This window comes from Pleurodeles waltl, chromosome 7 (genome assembly GCF_031143425.1).
Source record: "Pleurodeles waltl isolate 20211129_DDA chromosome 7, aPleWal1.hap1.20221129, whole genome shotgun sequence".
In the NCBI taxonomy this organism is placed as follows: Eukaryota; Metazoa; Chordata; class Amphibia; order Caudata; family Salamandridae; genus Pleurodeles; species Pleurodeles waltl.
In genome coordinates this window covers 1,379,864,319-1,379,884,563 of record NC_090446.1, presented here as the reverse complement: position 1 = coordinate 1,379,884,563, position 20,245 = coordinate 1,379,864,319, and the positions used below count along the sequence as shown (strand labels likewise).

At 48.1% G+C, this 20,245-nt stretch overlaps 1 protein-coding gene across 4 annotated transcripts in view; it reads right to left on the bottom strand.

Annotated features, from left to right (window-relative positions):
* The window catches only part of LOC138246356 (transient receptor potential cation channel subfamily M member 4-like), a 250,945-nt gene that overhangs the window by 169,522 nt on the left and 61,178 nt on the right, over window positions 1-20,245 (bottom strand). The window contains exon 1 of one of the 4 annotated variants that reach the window (XM_069200880.1): window positions 10,832-10,853. The exons of the other annotated variants lie outside the window; for them this stretch is intronic. The gene's annotated coding sequence lies outside the window, so the exon portion shown is untranslated. Of the gene's footprint in view, window positions 1-10,831; window positions 10,854-20,245 lie in introns of those variants that run through there. 4 annotated transcript variants of the gene reach the window in all.

Sequence of the window (20,245 nt, the reverse complement as noted above, 5' to 3'; positions counted from 1 at the left end):
TTTTTTTTAATGTAATTTATTTTCCTACCGGAGCGCCCACCCCTTCCATGCAGCACGAGCAGCAACTGTAGCTTAGACTCTAGTTCGAGCTGCAGACTGCCAAACTGCGTCTGCCAACGGGCTGAACACAGCTAGGCACGCTGCCTTCTCGGGCAGAAATCATAGCCTCCATAATAAACTGAGATGTTATTAGCTGGGCAGGTCCTGCTCCCAGCTGGACCCTGACGACGGAATAAATGCATCATCCAGTCCCTACTAGGTTTACCAGGTCCATGCGTGATGTGCTGCTCTACTCCAGGATTTTTGGGGGGGAATTCTGGGATTTGTAGTTTTGTTTATCCATCATAAAACATGACTTCAAGTCCTCAAATTCAAGGGAAAAACCTCTGAAATGGAGCAGCACATTACGCATGGACCTAGGAAACTTGACAGCTATGAATCCTGAGCTACGTCTACATTAGCGAGTATATTATTTTGAATTCAAATTATGTACAAGAGGAAAACAAATTGCACTATGGATTAAAGGAGTCCGATGTATGGACGCTAACAGTTTAGACGGTAAGTTTATTTATTTTTTAAGATCGAAAAGCTGTTTCTGTGCTGTGCCCACACGTGCACACAAAGCAAGGCCTCAAAATTACGGTGCACCAAAATCAAACTGCACCCCAAGACCCCTCTGCTGCGCTATTCAACATCGACTGCGTGTACTCTCGCGTTCTGTGCAAGAGTGACTTTCAGCCGGTTCCGTTTTCATTTAGCAGCACCAAGCATGCTGGGAACTGGAGTTTCACTTTTGCATTCATAGTATAGGCCTACAAGTACCAGCATGCTTCGGGTTGGGCGAAATGCCCCTCACATGGGTCCATTTGGCAGCGCCAAAAGGAGCCGGTGGGTTGGCTGTCTTGGATGCTCAGTACAGTCTGGGCACTGCGTACCCTCGAGTTGGGCTCTAGTAACGCCTCCTCTACACAGCACTTAGAAACTGAAACGCGTGGTACATAAAGCTATATAAAAAAGAGTTATCATTATTGTAGTTTTGTATGCCACGTGGGTAGAACTGCTCTGTGCCCGGGCCTCCACCCCCAGCTGCAAAGGAGTTCAGGCCCGAAGTGGTCCGTCCTGATCTTCCCCTCCCGTGTCCTTTGCGCGTGACTTTACAGAAGGTATGTCCTTCTGAAGCTGTACTCTCGTTTCATGGGTGTGCCACCCGGGCTGGTGCAAGCCCCACCCAGTACCTGCTCGAGGTTAATGAAATGTCAATAATAAATACTGAACGTACCCACTGTAGGAGACAAGCATTACTTCGTCTCTCGGCGTGCTTACATACCAGGCGTGGGTTTACTAACTCCATTGTGCTTCTCCCAGCGACTCTAAAAGGATTAAACGCTGAGTCGGCCCTGTCTGGATTCAAATCTATGGCATTGAAATTACTAGCGCTCAGCAGCTAGTGAGCTACCTTGCATGTAGCCGCACAGAACTCGCTGCCTGTGGGGCTCGGAGCTGAAACCGGAGCCCTGAGGAAACACTTCTTGATTTAGCAGCACTCACCTCGGGCTCTGGTTTCAGGCCGAGATGAGGGTGCGAGGGCCTGAGGGCCCGAGGCAGCTGCTTCCCTCTTTTGGAAAGGCCCGGCCTGGCTCCTTATGCATCCCGCTACACTTCAACAGACAGCGCCCCGGGCGAAACTAAATGTGGCACCCCGGCTTATAGCCTTCCTCCATCCCTTCCCAACACCTCCTCCAACTGGTGATCCTACTGGGGTGCCCCTTTCTGCTCACAGGTCAGGCCCTCGCTGAATACCTCGGGGACCAGACGGAACACCCCTTACACCTTGTCCCTGCACCGGAATCACCTCCTGCTCAGGTGTAAACTGGAGGTGGTGGTCCATGGGAGGGGCGAGGCTGGAAAAAAGTGTCAGAAAGTCAGTCAGAGGGAGGTTAAGGAAAGTAAAGAAAAGACGACTGTATAGCCAGACTGGATGTAGTGAACCAATGATTTAAGGCAACTTGCAGGGGCAGCTGTGTGCGCCCCTCTAAATCCTGGCGACATAAGGACGCCCGGGCAGCTGGCCCAGGCCAAAAGCCGGCCTTCATACTACATGAGGTTTAGGTGTACAGGCGAAGACTAGGGACAAAAGAGGTACCGTGTGACGACAGGAGGAGGCAAACATACGTGTAAGGTGCCTTGTTTTTGTTTGATGTACACGGGGTGTGTCAAATGTCAGTATCCGCTGAATACGGAACAGTTGCACCAGGACATTTCCGAAACTGGTGAAGAATAGATTTTTTTAGAAATGAAGTTCTAGACCCGATACACTAGCTGCACGGAGGCACACTTAAAAAACACCTCACTCTGGTCGAGCAATGTACAACTGACCACCCATCCCCCAAAAATTGAAGAATTTGTCTGTCATCCATGCACTACCAAGATCTTTCAAGATCAACCTAATTTCACTTTCACACTAATCTACCCACGCTGCTTCGAAACTAAACTTTGAAAATGCTCTAGTTTTTCCATCCGGATCCTCCCCACCAGTGCTTAATTTGTTGCCGGTGCTCAACGCCCTCCTCAAACACGTGACACGGAATACTGAGGCAGCCTAATACTGAAGCCATCTCGGTCTTCTTCAATCCATTTAGAGCCACTCCCTTCCCCTTCAGCTCACTCTTGCAGCTGTCTGCTTTCTCCCTTTGTGACGCTTTTTCATTTTCCCTTCCTCCGTGTCTTACATATGCGCCTTTTGCTCGCAGTAAATGCTTGAGGCAGAAAAATAAGCGCTGGAAGCACCACGCCCACATTAACAACTCCCGAGCTTCTCAAGGCATGTTGGCCGAGGTCCGCAAGTGATTCCGGGAGCTGCGGCCTTGCACATACCCCACCTGGGTCTGGTGAATCAATTGAATAACAACCGTCCTCAAGCGGTTTACCTGCATCTTCGTCGTGATTTTGAGGACCACATTTATTTAAAGAGATCGGGCGGTAGCACGCACTCCAGGGGGTCTCTAGGCTCCTTCGGCAGAAGGGTAATAGTAACCTTACTAGAGAATGTCCCAGCGATCCCGTCTCTGTTGCCCCTTGAAGAGCCCTCGTCAGAAGGGGCATAGGGGAGGGTACTCTGAGGGGTCTGGCAGGTTTATAGGTTCCTCTGAGGATAACCTTCTTCCCCAAGAGGCTTGCAGTTGGGCAGAGCCGAAATACCCTCCACTGCCTCGTTTTCAGGAAAAACGCCTTCTCCTTGGACACCGAGCATTTGATGGGGGGTGGCCTTACACCTCAGGGTGCTGACGAGAATGGTCATGACTGCTGGATTTTTTGAAAAAAAAGTTCCCTTTCTCTAGGATCCTCCTTCAGCCAACGCCAACCGGGGTGCGGGGGTTCTGTCGGATTAGTTCCGGATTCATCGGGGTACCAGGCAGGGATGCCCACCGTCCCCTTTCATGTTTCTACTTGCCTTGGAGCCCCTGGCTATTGCCGTCTGTCACTCGCCCGTGGTTAAGGGAATTCGGGTGTGGGTCAGGACGTGAAGGCCTTGTTGTACGCAGACAATATGTTACTCCTACTGTCCCATCCCATTTCCTCTCTTGCTGTTGTCCATCACCACCAACTTCTCTTCCTTCTCGGGACACAAGCTTAACTGGTCCAAAGGAGAGGCTCTACGCATATCAGGATGAGCAATGATGCTTGTGTACAGACTATAATATGACTTGGGTATCCAAGTGACTAAGGGCCAGATGTAGCAAAGGTTTTTACCCATTCTGTGTCTATGGGAAAAAGTGTTCGTACATATGGCCCTACGTTATCTGGGTATCTGCATTAATAGGTGGCCTGCCCATGTGGTGGAAGATAATCTACTCCCCGGGTAGAGCACACAAGGCAGAACTGTCTAAAATGGCAACTCTTGTACCTCGGGGGGGGTGGAGGCAGTAAAATATAAAAATTACATTGGCCCCCAGATTCAGGTGTTCTGGGAACGCTACCTCTGCGGATTCCCGGGCATTGTTGCCGGGGATAGAGGCAGACACACTTCGTAAATTTGGCTGGTCGCAGACCTCAACTCAGAGCCCTTCACCTGTGGGCAGACATCGCTTCAGGGGGTCTCCATCTCCCAGATATGACATCGTACAGCCTAGCGTTCCACCTTTCACAACTAGTGGCCTATTTCAGCGATCCTAGGTAAACAGCGATGTGGGTTCACATAGAACGCCAACCAATGGGGAGCCCCACGCTGCTTTCCCCAAGTCTATGTTAAAGTGGCTTGGGCACCTCCAGCTGGGAACCCAATCCTCTTTACCACTACACTCACATGGCACACTGCATACAAACTCTTGGGTGGTAACCCACCTCCATAGTAGGGCCCTCATATGGCATAATGCAGCTTTGATCCTAGGGAACAAACCGCGCTATTACACCTCCTGGACTAAGAAGGGCATAACGCATACTGATTAATTGTACCAGGGAGGCTCTCTCAAACTGTTCCCCACTTGCCATGCCAGGAGGAAATTGGTCTTCTCCAGGAGGCTACATGGAAATATTGTCAGCTGGCACACTGCCTTAAGGCAACCCCTGGGTCCTAGTCCGTTGAGCAACTGACTTCCCCCTTTCTTCATTATGTACAGACTTGGAGTCAATATGGGGGGATGGTTTTGGGGCTCGACCTTGTTAAAAGTCATAGCATTCGGGCCCTATACTCTCAGTGACTAGAATGACGTGGTAGTCGTGTCTAGGATGAGAATGCAAATTTCAGAATTGGGCTGCTTGCTTCATGACTACGACAGAATGCTTCGGGAACCCAAACTGAAGTTCCTCTACTTCAAATTCCTGAATGACTAGCTCTAGACCCCATGGAAGTTAAAAGTAGTCCACCTACTTCCGCAAGATAGCTGCTGGAAGTGTAATAAGGCCACTTGTAATCTGTACCATGTCCTTTGGTCTTGACTGTCCTTTCAGCCCTAATGAAGGAGGTGAGGAAGCATATATGTCATTATAGTCCTTTCAGTAGGCCAGTCATCCCAATTAACGATTCTTCATGGTCTGGTAGAAGTGCATGACCTGGATACACCAATACACACCAATGGCTTGCCAAATCACTAGCGATGGCTGAGCTATCCATACTACGTCATTGGTGGCAAACCACAAATCCCACTTTGCAGGAGTGGCTCACAGAAACGCGTAGGACAGCGATTTATAAGTGGACCACATCTGCACTGAATTGTAAAGTTGAGAAATGTAAAAGCGTCTGAGGCCCCTTCTTGGCATAGGACAATGATGATGGCCATTGAACTGAACCGGGTCGTATCTGCACCTACAAAATGTTTTGTAGTACTGTGGTGAGACTGTGCTGCTGGTCGCGTGGTGGCACTCTGGTACCCAGGTACCACTGCCTACTGGGGTTCCGGGAGTTATTGACTGAGAGCATGTTTGTGTCCTGGTTGGGAATGCCGTCATTCCCTGCTAGACTGCAGGACTGCTTGCTGTAGCACTGCCATGGTCCCCCTCAGCTTACATTTCCATGGTCACTGTTCTTACCTATCTGTTTCCTCACCCAATTTCCCATTTCCCGCTTCCTCCTTCTTCCTCACTTCCCTACCCCCACTCACTCCTTTTAGCGCACAGTTTAGGTTACTGGATCATTTGCTCAAAGTCTGGCCTCAGCTCAACAGTGGTGATGTACACTGGGGCAGGAGCCTTTTCTTGTGTGTATGTTGTTCCAGTGCCAGCTCGCGGGGTGCAGAAAGGGGGGGTTTGAATAAAATGAAATTAAGGAAAGAAAAAAAACACTTACCTCCTCATCATCATGCCACTCCGCTCCCCTCCTCCGTCTTCTTGCTGCAGAGACAGGCTCCCAGCCTGCCCTGTGGCCAATCCGGATGCTGCTCAAAGCAGCATCAGGATTGGCTGGGAGCACCCAGCCAGGGCGCTCCCAGGCAGACTGGGAGTCTGTGCAGGCTCTCTCAGCCTGGCAACTGTGTTGCTGGGCTGGACAGAGCCTACTGCGCATGTGTCTTTGGCCAGCCAGACATACATGCGCAGTGAGGGGGAGTGCTGTGCACTCCTCCTCACTGCTCGTCACCCCGTGCTCCCGCCCCTTTCAAAGAAAACGATAATAAACATAGTATTATTATTGTTTTCTTTGAAAGGTTTTGCAGCTGCCGCTGCTGGTGACACTCCTCCGCCCTAATGGAGGAGCCGCCCGTGTGCTGTTCCGAGGTTATGATCACCCTACTGTTCTGTTTCATGGAGATCATCTGTATTGGTAGTGAGCTGCCTCACCTGTAGTTCAGTTCTAATTTCTGATGTCAGAAGGTTAAAGGTATATTTCACTCTAATTGTATGCGTAATTGTATGCACACACTTCATGACTGCGCTTCCCTAACTAAAAATAGACAAAGGTAGCAAAAAAAGGAAACGCTCTCTTTTAACGTCGCATACTCAGATGCAGCTGACTGATAATACTCATAGGTCCATGTAGCGGTGTCCAGATAGACAAGGTAATAAAATTCCATAAATGAACAACACTAACTTTATGGGATAAAGAGCCTCTACACCAGCCCGCATTACATGTTTCATCATTTAGTCTTTCTGTTACAAGGCTTCTGCTGGTTACACGTGTTAAAAAATACAACTTACCTGGATTGTCAAACTAACCACATCAATATGTTGCTTTGTTGTTTGTAATTTGTTGTATACAGATTCAGGCCCTCATTTCAACATTGGTGGCAAAAGCCGCCTACCGCCGCAGTGACGGCCGCCAAAAGACCGTCACCGCGGCTGCCATCTGTTTGCCACATTATGACCACTGCCGGACTTCCGCCACAAGGACGGAAATCCGGCTGTGGCCATACTGGCGGATGGTGGTAAGGTGGCGCTGCTACCACCAGCAGCGCCACCCCAGTAGACCGCAGCCAGCCGTATCATGACATGATATGGCCTGGCAGTGTTCTGCTTGCGGGCGCTGCTGGCGGTAGCAGCGCCCCGTCCTGTTACCTGCCGGGAGACCCCCTGGATGCAGGTAAGTAGAGCTTCTGACAGGGGAAAGGGGGTGGGAGGTGTTGTATGTGTGTGTGTGGGGTTGTGTGCATGAATGTGTGAGTGTGTGCGTGAATGCGACTGTGTGTATAGTGTTGTTTGCGTGGGTGTATGCATGTGTTAGAATGCGTGTACAAATGGAAATGTGAATGCGTGTGTGCATGTTAATGTGAATGTGTGTTTACGGACGTGTGCAAGAATGAATGGATGCATGCTTGAATGAATGTGTGTATGCCAGTGTGAGTGAGCGTGTGCATGCGTGGTCCGTGTCTGCGAGTGTGTGCGTGTACGGGGGTGGGGAATCAGAAGGGAGGCAGCGTGGATGGTGTCTGGAGAGTGTTTGGGGAGGGATAAGCCTCCTACCAGTGACAGGGAAGGAACTCCCTGTCACTGGTAGGGCCTACCACCATGGTTTTCGTGGCATTGGGAACGCCACGAAAACCATGGAGGTAGGCAGCCTCAAAATGCCGCCAGCGGTACAAAAGTGGCTGCCATGGCGGTAGGAATGGTAAATTAGCGGGTTGGCTGCAGCCAACCCACCAATGTCATAATGTGGCGGTTGGCTGTACTACCGCCACATTATCATCTATCGCTGGAGTCATAATGACTCCCTCAGTATTTACAAGTGATTCATTACTACAGTCATCTTTGTTGTTTAGAACGAGCATGTAGGTTCCTTTTTACCTGTACTGAAGCTCAGTAGAGGAAAAAAGTCCACAGCTATGAATGCAACACTTTAAAAGAAAGAAAGAATTTCAATAAAAGAGAAAGAAAGGGAATACAACTGCTCTCCTTTTGATCAGTTAGAGAGATAGCTGAAGTTGATGGTCTCCTCAGAAAGGTGGGTTTCACGGTGTCGGCTGGCTAGGAAGGAGGTGCTGTGAAGTCACTACCAAACTGTAGTGAATGATTAAAGCCGAGTTATAATGTCATTATCTTATTGCGTGCGAGTAGTGCAGTCATAAAGAGACTAATAAGGAAACTAGAGACAAGGTTACCGAGGCCTCCATTATAAACAAGCCTCCCAGTTTTCTGTTCTTATGGTCTGGCTTGTCAGCACAGCTGTTGCCAGACAATTATATGAGCGTTATTAGAAAGAAGCTTTGACTCCGCCCACACGTTGGGAACCAGCACTACATGTTTTGATTGGACAGAAGGTTTGTGCTTCCACAAAAATGTGCCTATCTTCTACCAGCTGTGACCATTTTGTTTATTTATCCGCCTGCCCAAGCTTGAACTTTCAGTGGCAGACACGTAACATTGTAATGCTTTTAAAGTACCTTAGACTACTAGATAATTTATGTTGTTTACATTGGCAGCACAGCAGCACAAACGGGAGGATGGCAGTCTTGAACCTGCCTTGATTTTTAGGTCTGGCTTGATAGTGCAACTGTCACATGACCTAAAACCTACAGTAGTATTATTCTGCAGTTCTTTGCTTCCACACAAATACACATCTATTCCTATGCTATAATGCTTCACGTTGCCATACAACATACCTTTAAAACCAGACCTATTGGCATTGCCAATGCTTGTTAATGATTTTTACAGATAAATACAGGCAACTATCCATTTTTCGGACGGTATTTATTTTTATATATGGAAAAAAGCAGAAATTCAGTTGTTTTGTAAACGATTCTTGATGTTGTCAGTTGTGACTGCCAGGCCGGTAGCTGTGCAATTTAACAGGTAAGGGAGTCAAAATAGAGAGAAAGTTTGTTGCTGAAACGTAAATAGATGTAGATGTGTACAGGGATGATAATAAAATGTACGTTTTCACTCTAGTGTATTGATTTATCATTTATGGTTATGTCATTGAAACCTGTCAGGTGTTCAAGTATGTTCAAGTAGGAGTGTACATTCATTGGGAAATTGTATGTGGAAATATTCTTATTTCCGTCTATTTGGTAAAAACCAAAATACATTTGAATAAAGATTAAATTATCCAAAAATAATATGGGTAAATCCAGATGCAAGTTTCAAATAAACAAATTCCATAAAACAAGGAATCCTAATTAGAAATGTAATAATGTATACACTATTTTGTCACTTTTCCCCAAAAATCTTTCATTCCTCGTATTTCAATTAAATGTAATTTTCATTTGTTACAGCATTAAAAAGCACTCACAGAGATAGAAGCTAACATTGGCGGAGCCAGCAGGTCTCGCCTTTGGGACCTATTCGCTTTGCCAATTGTCAGACCAGACACAGCATACAGAGAACCACATGCTGTTCAGCATGGCTAATGATTTTTTTTTTTTTTGAAGCCTTTGACGTGGCTGGCCAGGTCATTTTGTAGGCATGCGTACCACGCAAAATAATGCAGCAGCCTTTTTTTCTTTGTGGTTGCAGATCAGAGTTAGTTCGGTACTAATGAGAAAAAGACCGAAAGTGCTTTATTTTTTTAAAAGTGGAAGGAGGAAGCAGTATAGAGCTGTGGAAGAAATACAGGGACTCAAAGGGGAGAAAGCAAAACGGGGACGAAAGCAACAGAGGGGACGGAAGCAAAACGGGGGTGCAGGTCGAGCACAACCAACACAGAGCACAGAGGGCATGGGTGGGGGAAATCGGATGAGAGAGCAAAGTGAAGTGCTGCTGGGAGCAAAAGTGGGAGCAAAAGCCACAATATTTACACTAATGAAAAAGAGCAGTGTGGAGTGGGTGGAAGAGAGAAGCACATGGGAGAGAATGCAACAGAAGAAGTACATGAGGGTGAACGCAACATGGAGAAGGGTGGGGAGAAGCAAACGGGTGACCAACAGCAACACAGAGTGCAGTGGGAGAGAAGTACACAAGGGAGAAGGCTGGAAAAAACATATGCATTCCCATGGAGTATTCAACTCACAAAAAAAAGTAGTTCTTGAAAAGTAAGCCATGAAACTATAGAAGCCAGCCAATCATAAGCGATGGTAAATAAGCTATGCTCCATGAGAAGGACAAACACAAGGCTGGCAGCCTGGGACACAAATAGGAAGTAGGAAAACGTGAGTCATAGCACAGCCAACCAATGTTAAACAATAGGCGGGCTCCCTGCATGTTCTTTGTAAGTCTAGAACAGGCCTTAAAACAAGCAGTGCATGTGCTCTGTATTAGGCGAGACGTAAAAAGGTATGGTGCATTCATGAAATACACAGAAGAGGTGGGTGCTGTTTTTAGGATGTTCAGCTGTATGGCTCGACCCCTGAAACATTCTTACTGCAGCAGACGACAGCCAGCAGGTTTTGGGAAGCCCAACTGAGTGCCTGGATGTCGGGATGAGAGGGTAAACTTGTTTACCTACCTCTAGGTTTAAGTATCTTGCTGCAGGTACATTAGGATCCGGAGGCCTCCAGACAGCCCACACTCCCCCCACCAGATATACACAGACCGACAAACTTAAATCGTTGGAAATTAATTTTTATTTAACACCATCTTTTTATCTTCATAGCAAGTAGTCATAAATCAAGTGTAAAGGACATTCATTCCACAAATATTTACCACATTTAGAAGTCAACTGGGGCCCCAAATGCAGGTCCCATGCGCGCGACCTCACTGAAAACCAAGACGGGGAAGAAGTGTGCGCCCCGTTTTCAATACAAAAGGGGGGACAACAATTCCCTAAAGGTCCTACCCCGTGGGACTGCGAAAGACCCCCCCCAAAGGGCCTGAAAACGTGCTGATAACCTAGAGCAAAATTACGGCGACCGGAACACAAAGCTCAGCTGCGCGATGAGCTAACCCGATGCAGCCTTAAACGCGCCCTAGCAAACAAGCGGCGCGCGCTTCAAACCCTGATCAAAAACGCCGAGCTGAGCGCAATACTGACAGCTCAAAAGGTGTCCAGGTGCCGAATCCGATGCAGCTCCGATCCAGGGCAAACGCAGACGTGACGACCGCCTCACCAGCGCTGCTACGACCAGGAGGTGAGAATGAAGAGATGAGAGATCCAATGCCCGTCAATCGCGGGCCCCGCACGCACCCGGCCGCTGCAACAGGTAAAGAAGGTCGAGCCTTCTTGGGGGGGCTCTTAAATAGCCCCCCACCGGTTTGCGTGACCGGATCCGACCAGCGGCCAACCTAATCCCCACGGGTTACCCCTGCAGTACTTCCGCCAAAAGTTCGGCCAGCGCACCTCCAGTGCGAAAGGGGAGCGTTGGGCCTCGAAGGCCCCGTCCCCTAACGGGCCGCACCCCCCCCCCCCCACCCCCACTTTGGGAGGGGCGCTTTACCCATAGCTCTGAATGAGGCCAGTGTCATCCGGGTCTTTCAGTCAGTCATGATTTTTTTTTTTTTAGGTAACAGCTCCCTGGGAGCAGAGATGAACGGTGTCCTACTTACAACGAGAAACGTATACAAGTCCCAGCATGCTCTCTGTGGGTGGTGGAAAAAACAGGACGGCTGAAAGTCATCTTTTTGACATGGAAGACAGCTGAAAGCTACCTATAAAAGCAAAGTATTCGAACTTCTACCTATCACACGCTAAACTTTAGAACACCCCTGAATTAGAGCAAGACGCAGAAATTCAAGGACAATCTGGTGGGCCTCAGCACCCCCGCCCTCTCCAAGTCTCCCTCCAGCTGGTCTCCCTCCAGCAGCTTGCTGACATATTTACAATGGGTGTCAAAAGGCCTTAGGTAACAGTTTAATGCCAGCTACCAGGCCATTAGGAAACCGTGGCGCATTAAAAGCCAACACACGTTCTATTTATTACGCGAAACCACCTCTACATAAAACGAGTTCAAACTGAAAATGCATACTCGGACCAAGTATTTACCACAAGAGAGCTGAGGTAAAAAAAATAATCCAGACTATGCTAGACCTTGAGAGATGAGATTATGGTAGAACTGGAACGACCCCCTGAATATGGCGAAACTGGAGCGATTGTCCACTGTGGTAAACGTTTGGATCATATCTAAGCCGGACAGAATATAAGTAGAAATCATTTGACAGACCCTGCTTGATAAATACATTCCTAAATTGTTCCAAACAAGAGCCCCAAAAATATTTCTTGACCGGTGCCCCTAAAGTTGCTAATAAGTCACTGGCAGCAAGGCCTGTTCCACACGCGACTTGTCCACACAGAAAACAATTCCCAGTCTTAAATCAGAGAGCACCTGAGCCGTGTCAGTGTGCCTTGCAGGCAGTAAGCACACTATGAAGAAACACAAACCACCACAAACAGCCCGCAGAGGGGAAGGGCAAGGACAGCAGTGCCTGCTAGGAATGGAAACAGCACACACCTGGGGCACGGCCTACTCGGGGCACCCCTAACAGTCCAAGGAACTGAGCACAGAGCGGGCTGGGCTTCTCTGAGAAACAGCACGCATACCGGCAACATTTCACTCAACAACACCGGGCTGTGGGGTCCAGCACTGGAACCAGGGGGGTCTATCCGGCCACCTGTGAGACGACTAGCGAACAGCGGAGTAATGGGAAGAGACCCCGAAAGGCCAGGCACTTCTGCCAAGGTAATATGAAGAATACATGGTACGGGGTAAAGAAAGGCCAGTCGCTGCTGCCAAGGTAATATGAAGAGCAAATGGGAAGAGACCCAGAAAGGCCAGGCACTGTTGCCAAGGTAATATGAAGAATACATGGTACAGGGCAAAGAAAGGCCAGGCAATATGAGAGCAAATGGGAAGAGACCCAGAAAGGCCTGGCACTGCTGCCAAGGTAATATGAAGAGCAAATGGGAAGAGACCCAGAAAGGCCAGGCACTGCTGTAAATGCAATAGCCAGAGGAAATAGTAAGACACAGGGAATGCCAGGCACTGCTGCCAATGTTACAGCCGGAAGAAATGGGAAGAGACCCAGAAAGGCCAGGCACTGCTGCCCAGGTAATATGAAGAGCAAATTGGAAGAGACCCAGAAAGGCCAGGCACTGCTGAAAATGCAATAGCCTGAGGAAATAGTAGGCAACAGAGAAATGCCAGGCACCGCAGCCAATGTTACAGCCAGAAGAAATTAGAAGAGACCCAGAAAGGCCAGGCACTGCTGTCCACGTCAGAGCAATGAGAAAATGTAAGAGACAGAAAGGCCAGGCAATGCTGACAATGCCATAGCCAGAGAAAATGGTAAGAGACACAGAAAGGTCAGGCACTGCTGCCCAAGCCATATGAAGAATAAATGGTAAGAGGTAAAGAAGGGCCAGGCACTGTTGGCAATGCGATAGCCAGGGGAAATGTAAGAGACACAGAAAGGCTAGGCACTGCTGCCAATGTCTTTGGAAAAAGAAATAATAAGGCGTACGCAAAAGGCCACGCCCTGTCGCAATCCTGGCTTGGACGACAAGGAGTCACTAGATGAGCAGATGAAGATGAAGGGCGTCTCCTCGATGGACAGAGAGCATCACCTGAAGCCGGAGGGTGATCTGAGCACATAGCGTTGAAAACCTATTATCATTTCTATGGCAGCTGCATGTAGGCCGTGCAACAACGTTGCTTTTGTTTGAAGAAGAAGTGTAGTGTCTGTAATTGACACTTGTCTTGATGTCCTGTGTGGAATAGTTAAGAAGCAAGGAGTGCAATTCGTGCCTTGGCCCACAGCTGTATCCATTCCGTATCGGGTAAGGGCACCAATGAATGTATCAATAAACAGGGGTGTGGGAGCGACCAAGCAGTGCTCTGAATTTCTAGATTCAGGTAGGACTTCCTTTTACAGTAGCAGCAGGTGTCACGCCCAGAGCAGGATCTGGAAACATGCCAAAACGACTGGAGCATCAATAAAAGGTCCGTGCCTCCCGTCCAGCAAAAATCTAATTATTAGACCGTGCACACCTGCTCATCTCATTTCAGAAGAGCGTGTCTGTCCTGCCAAGACAGATGCACAAAAACATTTTTTTTCTAGAGACCCAGGCCCCGGTTATGGTAACTTTTCCTGACAGACCAGCTAAAGACTTGGGGTCTGATTCGGATATTGGTGGAAGAGTTACTCCATCACAATGGTGTCAGATATCCTGTCCACCGAAATCTAAAACTCATAATATATAATGGGATTTTTATTTCGGCGGACAGGATATCCGACACCGTGGTGACAGAGTAACTCATGCCAATATCTAAATCAGGCCATTGGTTCCTTGTTGGGTGGGAGTCTGCGGAGCAGAGAGCGGCGGGGACAGGGTGCAGGGTTTGAGCTGTAGAAGGTTTTTTAGGTCAAGCGCGCAAGCACTTTGACCTGTTGTAAGAATTGTGGGTTTTTAACCACGCCCACCTCTCGCCCCTCACTTTCACTCGTTCATGGGCTTACCTTTCAAAAGTTCTTTGTTATGATTGGTAAATGTTTTATCTTTGTCCCTCCTTGGGGCGGTTTTGTTACCTCCTTGTAGACTGCCCCTGCCACATGGATAATTGTGTGATTGTAGATACGTTTGACTGCGAGCGAACTTCTTTTCCTTTTTGTCTCTCTCCTTCGCGCTCATGCTTATGGCGGCCATGTTGCTTTGAATCGGCTCGCTTATGTCAACTGCTTTACTTTTCATTTTCAATTTAAGGTGCAAGGATTGTCCAGTTAGAAATTGACAACACTAACAGCTGTAACTCGAGCAAATGCGAGACCAATTGCATTGTAAATGCTTGTGTCCTACTGAAGCAGCAGAGGGTTTGATTGAAGATGGCGAGCAATGATGAATTATGTCTTGACCACCTGTACTCATGAAGGTGTAAGCCAAGGCACCAGATCCCAAAATGGCAATGCCCGTTGCCACAGCAACTCCACAGAGCAGTTCTCTGTTAACAGGGTTGAATAAAAGAGCAGCCAGGTGGCTGCTTAAGCCACAGTTTAAGTAGACTCTATCATACATGCCAACAGACCCGATTCCAGCAGGTGAATCTCGATTTGGCTGTCTCCCGCCTGAAATTGTCTGTCCTTCAATAGAAGTCAATTGGGGAAATACATTCTCCTGATTATGTTTTTAGAATCTCCCTCTTGCCTCTTTTGAAAATGTTGACATGTTTGCAGTATACTGCAGCAAGGAATCACCCAAGAGGGCTCTATTTATGGTATATGCGTCTTTGGGAGTTGCCGCAGCTCGTTCCTGGTACCGGACTAATTATGGCTAATGCACAGATCGCGAGACTGGCTCCCTGATGGAGTCTTAAAGCAGAATGAAAGTGCTTTGCACCTTAAAAGATAAGAAAACAAAGAGCAAAGTGATGACTAGTTCTAGGAGTGACTGATCAGAAAGCTTTTGGCACATCTGGGAAAAAAGCTCAATATGAATTGCACATTTCTCACATCCATGCTGATTGGCAGAACGGCTTGAAGACAGCGGCGGCTCCTCCGCTATGGTGAAGGAGTGTTGTCTTCCACCCCCCAGTAGCAGTTGCAAAGCTTTACAAATAAAACAGTAATAAACGTTGTTTACTATCGTTTTAATTGCGAAGTAGCAGGGGGTGACAGCCACTGAGTGGAGTGGTATGCACTCCCCTCAGTGCGCATGTGTGTTTGGCCAGCTGTCTCAGGCTGGGCAAACACGCATGCGCACTGTGCTCTCTCCAACCCAGCAGCCGGGTTGGAGAGAGCAGGCACAGGCTCCCAGGATTGGCTGCATGGCAGGCTGGGAGCCTGTGCCTGCAGTGACCGAGGAAAGAGGAGCGGCGTGGAGGCGAGGCAGGTGTGTTTTTTTATTTTCATTTATTGTTTGTTTATTTTGTTCCCCCCCATTCACCGCACAGAGAGCTGCGACTGCTTGAAGATCAAGGGCTGCCTACCTTGCAATTACTCGGAGACTCAGCAGGGCTATAAGTCCCTGAACAGTGGCAGGAAGAGAGAAGGCCATGTGCCAACACTACACCCACAGTACTACAATGGGCTTGTGTTTGGTGCATATGGCCTACCCTTGTCTGGTACTAGGTGTCTTGTGTTGTGTCACTCCAGTCTGAAGGAAAGCCTTTATAAAAACCCACCCAACAGGAAGCACAGGCAGATGTAGTGACATTTTAAAACAGTAAGGATGGTCTGGGCAGTTAAAAATTGAATGAATTATTATTGCAAGGGTGTCCATTTGTCTTCAGTAGGGGAAGGTCCATGCCAGAGTTTCAGGAATGAGCTCCACTCCGGTTTATTATATATAAATGTATCTAACATGCTTATCATAACAATCTATCATGGACCGGCACTGCTGAGCCTATGTTGGACACCCCTAGAATGTACATTGGACAACATTATAATTTGTTGTGCCATAACTGTGTTCAATCTGGTGTTCATTTTTTATGGAAAAAGAAAGTACTTTAATCTCACAGCAGAACTAAATACTACACAATCTGATGGATATTTCACACAGATTTATCATAGCTTGTGCTTTAAGAGTGAGGCCCTGCAGATTTCCTGGTAATAGTACTACTTCTCCACTAAGGTCATGACTCCTCTATTGCTGTTCCCATCACACCAAGGCTTAGGCAAGGACTGGGCTCAGGTGCAGATAGCTCAAAAGGTTTGTATAAGTTAAATGAGCTACTCAGTTAAATGTCTCAAGCGGACAAGGCAGACTAAATTATGTAGCAAGAAAAGGCAAATTATGCAGCATGATTCATCAATTTTTATGATTCTAATACTTCATTATATTTTCATTTTTGCCCTTGTTAACACTGCCAGGGCATTGGCTGCACATCATTAGTATATGTTTAACACCCAAATATAGCAATAGGCAACACAAAAGTGACCAGTCAGGCTTTGCAAGGAGCCTTCCACTGAGCAGCAACGCGTGTTGCTGCGCTTTTAGGAACATTTGAACCACTTGACCTAGAAACAATTGTTTTTGCTAAAATCTGCAGATTATGCAGCAGATGTTGAAGTATATGGCAAATCTTTAAGCATGCGAAAAACACTGCAGCCTCACAATCACATAATTCCTGTGGCCCTGATTATATGAGACTTAGAGTGGGAGGGCTACTCAAGGAGCAGAAGGAAGAGAGAGAAGCGTGGATACTGAGGGGTACTTACAACTCAATATTTTGTAAAATAATTTTAAGACCTTTAAGCAGAGGAGAGAAATTGGCGTGTTTGTCTGTGTGTCTGTGTGTCTGTATCTGTCTGACTGTGTATGTAAAAATCCCAAGGGAAATCTGACAAACACCTCACCATACGCAACTTGAAGTTCCCCAAACCCCTTCCTCCACCCCCCGGAAGCTACACCTCTGGTGGCAGCAGCCCTCCAGGTTCGTTGCAGATCGGCACTCAATTTTGGCAACTGTGGCCTCCAGGCCTAGTTTCTCACTGTTGTGTCTTTGGGTTAGTTGCAGCCTCTGTGCAGATCGGAGATTTCCACTTTGGCAGAAACCATCTTCTTTTCCTGGTTGATAACAACAGCACCCGTCTCGCGAGCCTGTGGCAGGCTGCCAGGTGCACAGGATTTCGCTCTGTGGTAGAGTCTTGCTACAGCTCGCAACTATGCAGAATGACTAGGGATCTCTTCAAGCACAGGTTACACCTAGCTTGCTCTCTTGGGGTCATCAACTTCTCTTGGTGCTCCTCATGCTGGAAACACACTGGGCCTTTCCTCTTGGATAGGCTCTCCTCCTGCAGGGCCAGGTACACTCCTTCCCTCTCTCAGCAGGCTGGCAGGCTTCTAAGCTCTTCAGACAGATTCTCAGCACATTCACAAGAAAGTGGTGACTTCAGGTGTTATCCCCTCACCTCAGGAAGATTGGCTGCCAGGCATACACCAGACTGGGAACAAACTGGGATGGTTTGAGTATCACTTTCATACACATCTTCTAGTCAGGAAATATGGATCCTCTGTCTGAGGTTTCAGAACTGGCTCGGGTTAGTCCCCTTTCAATTGTTATTTGTAGTCTGCTCTACAAACACAGCCACAAAGTTATGGCTCCATCATCAGGTAGCCTTGGGGCTGGCACCAAGCAGGAGTGTCCAAAACACCGGTACAGTGAACAATAAGGCGTGAATTATCTGCTCCTGGCTGTCATCTGCTTCCGGAAGCAGCAATCATAGAACAAGCATTTGCAATGCAATGGGTCTCGCATTTGCTCGAGTTAGAGCTATTAGCATTATACACTCCTAACCAGACTTTTCAAGCCACATAACGTGAAAATAAAAAGTAAAACAGTTTCACATAAGTGAGCCGATTCACAGCATCACGGCCGCCATGAACATCAGCGATAAGGAGAGATACAAATGGAAAAAGAAGTTAGCTTGCAGTCAAACATATCGGCAAAAGTGCAATTAGCCATGTAACAGGGGCGATAGCCAAGGCAGTAACAAAACCTCCAAAAGGAGGGACAAATATAAACCATTTATCAATGTCATCAAAGGTTTTTGAAGGGCAAGCCCACGAACCAGTGAAAGTGATGGGTGTGAGGTGGGCATTGTTAAAAGCCCAGATACATACCAAAACATCGGAAAAGCAGCGCATGCGCGCTGCTATGCTCGACCTAAAAAAGAACAGTCCCTGCCTAGAAACTTCCTCATCTTGAACAACAGAAACTGCAGTCCCATCCTCCACCCATACCATCTTCCAAATGGGATTGTTTGGGAACAATTAATCAGCAGTCCTTAGCAAGCAAGGACACCATGGAATTTCAAGGTGGAGCCCCGGCTTCATCCACCAGATTTCAATGTCGGGTTATCACCCTCCAAGCTCAGGGATGTAGGAAATGCCCTTCACTCATCTTCCATCTGTGCCATGCTAAAACAGTAGCATCTAATATGGATACCAAGGTCCCAGTACTCAAACCCACACAGCATACAAAGTCCCACTAAGTTACATATGGTATACATGCACCACACACGCATGCAAGTACTTGACATACCCAGAATGTCATCGCCGGGTTCTGGGTTCCACATGACAGCAGAACTTTACACAGGTGGAGTTTGTAGATTACACATGCAGACACAGGATAAAGGTCTGGTCACGCTATAGATTTTAAAAACATAGCACACTGCCTCCAATGCTTTATGTCATACGCCAAAGCATTGGGCCATAGCACACTGCCTCCCATGAGGGTGTGCCTGCTGCACCACTCAAGGTCACACGTCCTGAACCTCGAACTGTCAGGGACACGCCTCGGCCTCAGCTATGTTGCATGATGCCAGCGCCGAAATAAAAGGCAGGATAGGAGTTTCACACGCATTCGGCCACTCGGGGCAGGGGTAATTAGCTGCACCTCACTAATAAGGTCTAACTAGGCTGAAATGTAGTTTTTAGTAAATTGCTGGTGGCTGAGACTTTTGCAAGCTTCATAGTCATCCATTTTGTGTTTTTACAGGGCTCAACAACATACTTCCCGGCCTCCATCTTATCAAGAAACCCCCAGGTACGCAGTGGCCCAGTCCGCTGCTATTGGGGAACATAGACTGAGGTGCAAGCACATAACGCAGTTTTGGCCACAACATGTAAGTGTCACAGTGGGAACCTGAAACCATGCCCGAACCGCACACCACTCGAGGACAAGTCACTCAGCCCGGTGCTGTGGGTGCAACTCTGCGCCCCGCGTGCGCTCCTGCCGCCTTCAGGGCCCTGACCTCCGGAGTGTGTAAGGTTACACCGGGGCCCAGTTGGGGCTCTGAGCTCGTCTGGTTCTGCTGCAGTCAGCACTTCTATTAGTGGTTCCACGGCCAGCTGGTGCTCTCCCTTCACTTCCAAACTGGCTTCTGTCAGTGCGGGTCGGGGGGTGTTGGGGGCGGGGTGTGACCTGTCAATCAGGGAAGGACGAGGACCTCAGCTAATCAGGCAGGAGACTGCCCAACACGGCCACACACGCTACTAAAAGATATGCCGTCGTCGTCACAAAAGAGGTGTGCGTTGGATAATTGCCCACTGCGAGAGGGCAGTACAGCCCCGAAAGAGGTGTCTGATAAGACAGGCCAACCCTGAAGGCATACTCTGCTGTCTGTGCAACGAGTGTGCCATGGCCCCCAGTGCAAGCAAGGAAAATGACCCACACTCTGCTGGACTGGTAGTAAAATACACCAATATTCACTATTGCGTAGTCCCTGCATGCCCGAGAGCCTCGGTGCCACTGCACCTGCTGCATCTTTGGAAGAGTAGGCCCCTGGAAGCAGTCTGGCCTTCCTTGCGTGTACATGATAGTGAGTGGCCTGGGCTCTTTTTTACCTGCACATTCACAACACTTTCACCCTGTGTGCCGGGGGGTATTCGTGCTCTGAAATCATTGGGATGCTGCCCGGTTAATGAGACGAACGTCACACTGAGCAGACAGCATTCCGAGCTATCATTAGCTCCAGTCTGATCCCACGTGGTTAGGAGAGTGAGGCGCATGGCCGA